General features: G+C 55.0%; 1 protein-coding gene across 1 annotated transcript in view; it reads left to right on the top strand.

The window, feature by feature from the left end:
- The first annotated feature begins 2,403 nt into the window (after positions 1-2,403).
- The window catches only part of myt1a (myelin transcription factor 1a), a 16,457-nt gene continuing 16,360 nt past the window's right edge, over positions 2,404-2,500 (top strand). Inside the window, 1 exon segment of the mRNA XM_044211454.1 lies at positions 2,404-2,500. This exon segment is cut by the window's right edge and continues 74 nt beyond it. The gene's annotated coding sequence lies outside the window, so the exon portion shown is untranslated.

Below are 2,500 nucleotides of genomic sequence, written 5' to 3'. Positions count from 1 at the left end.
CCCTCCCTACCTGTCCGTCTGTCTGCCTGTCTGCCTGCCTGTCTGTCTGTCTGCCTGTCTGCCTGCCTGTCTGTCTGCCTGTCTGCCTGCCTGTCTGTCTGCCTGCCTGTCTGCCTGTCTGTCTGCCTGTCTGTCTGCCTCCCTCCCTACCTGTCCGTCTGTCTGCCTGTCTGCCTGCCTGTCTGTCTGTCTGCCTGTCTGTCTGCCTGTCTGCCTGTCTGCCTGCCTGTCTGTCTGCCTGCCTGCCTGTCTGTCTGTCTGCCTGCCTGTCTGTCTGCCTGCCTGCCTGTTTGTCTGCCTGTCTGTCTGCCTGTCTGCCTGTCTGTCTGCCTGCCTACCTGTCCGTCTGTCTGCCTGTCTGCCTGTCTGTCTGCCTGTCCGTCTGTCTGCCTGTCTGCCTGCCTGTCTGCTGTCTGCCTGCCTGTCTGTCTGCCTGCCTGTCTGTCTGCCTGTCTGCCTGCCTGTCTGTCTGCCTGCCTGTCTGTCTGCCTGCCCCGGGATCAAGGCAGCAAACGGTGGAGAGGGTCCTGGAGCCGGAGGGACTCGGAGGGAGGGACAGGAGGCCTGGACCTGTTGTCTGCTGACCACAGGTCCAGAAGGCTCTGAAACAGGTCCAGAAGGCTCTGAAACAGGTCCAGAAGGCTCTGAAACAGGTCCAGAAGGCTCTGAAAGCCCTTCAGGCCTTCGGCGGCGCTCTGTCAGGTGAGGAGTGTGTCCCCTGTCACATGTCAGACCTGCGCTACACCTTCTCAACACAAGTCTCCCGGCACTAGAAGAACTCTGTGGCCGACCCGGCCTCTAGGGACCTGTTGGACATGGTCTCGCTCGTGGATCTACCGTCCGGGGCCGAATCCGTCCCAAGTGAAGAGACCGGTGCTCGGACACACTAAGCTGTCGTGGAGGCGGACTCTCTGCCGGCCGGGCTGCAGCTGTCAGGCTGACCCAGCGGGGCCCGAGCCTGCAGACCAGGACGCAGCGGCGCCGCCAGAAGAAGAAGTCCCCGGCAGACTCCTTCGAGCAGGAAGGCAGACACACCGCTAAAGGACAGCAGGGACAGGTAAACATAAGTACACCTACATACAAGTAGGCGGGAAATATAGGTGCGTGTGTAAATATGTATAAAAGCAAAGATGTCTGTATAGTCAAAGCGTTTAAACTGTAAACCAGAATCCGACAGTGCTGAATGATTAATGTAAGAGATTACTTTATATACATGAAGTAGGTGGTTATGTGCAGAATATACATGAATACATACTGTATATATACGTATACCTACACATGTGCGTGTATATACACACATGTAGAACAAACACGAATAAACGTAGCAGTTTCTGTGTTTTAAATTATAAGCGATGCAGAAAAGTGGGCAGACAGAGTTCATGTTATTTATTACTCTTTATTAAACTGCACAGAGTCGCATCAGTGTTGCAGACGTTTCAGGCAGAGGTGACGTATGAGGAGGAACTCGTTCACGCATGTTTCTATTTCTGATGTGTGTTGGTAAATGTTTTAAAAAGGTCATATCGTGAATATACAAAATAATATAAATAACAGTAAAATGAATTTATTGATAAACGTACCTGTTTATATTTGAAGGAAGGTTTGTTAATAACACTTTTCCTTTGTTCTTTACCTTTTAGAGTTTTGTTTTTGTTATTGTGGACAACTGTCTCCTGTTCTTATTGGCTGATCCGGGAAACAGGCACAAAGCTGTGCTCTCTGATTGGCTGGTCTCCAGAGCAGCGACGAACTGTACTGTGACTGGCTGATGAGTTTGTCCCCGAGGTGTATGACTGAAGATGACCAAGACCGCCAGCAGTAGCAGTTGGTTCATGTAGTTAACCGTGGATATATATAGTTTCTAAACAGTCTGCAGCCACTGGTGAGCAGCGGTACCGGTCTGGTGCCGCCTCCACTGCACTGAGCTGGCTCTACGGGGCTGGCTGCTTTACTGACCTGAGGAGTGTGTGTGGTGAGCTCCTCCACCTCCACACCCTCCAGCTGCTTGGCGGCTCTTGAAGTCTTGACGCCGTGTCCGCCCCCAGCAGCCCACGGACCGGGCCGAGGCAGCGCGGCCCGGGCAGCAGGGCGGCCCCTCCGTGCGCTGCGGCCGGCTGCAGCTCTCCCGTGCTCCGGCAGGAGGCAGTGCAGCGGGGCTTCTGTCCATGGTGCTGAACCTTCGGCTGGCTCTGTCCGGGGTGCTGAACTGCTCCGGGGTGCTGGGCTCAGTCTGAGGCTGCGGTTCCGCTCATCCAGTCCCCTCGGCTGTGTTCTGGTGGTCTACCGTGGTCGCAGTCTCTGCAGAGCGTGACGGTGAGCGTCTGTCTGCCAGGCCGGAGATGTCGGAGCGGAGGGGGAGGGGAGGGCAGTAGTCTGAGCGGAAGGTAAGGTTTTATGTCTCCGTGACAAAGAGCATGAAGCGACCTATTTGTCGGTATTTTCTGCGGCCTCGGCTGCGGGCTTTACGGGGGATTTCACACCGAGCAGGGGGGCCGGGATG

Source organism: Siniperca chuatsi, linkage group LG10, assembly GCF_020085105.1.
Source record: "Siniperca chuatsi isolate FFG_IHB_CAS linkage group LG10, ASM2008510v1, whole genome shotgun sequence".
NCBI classification, from domain to species: Eukaryota; Metazoa; Chordata; class Actinopteri; order Centrarchiformes; family Sinipercidae; genus Siniperca; species Siniperca chuatsi.
The sequence above is the reverse complement of the archived record's forward strand: the minus strand, read 5'-3'. Positions and strand labels throughout refer to the sequence as shown.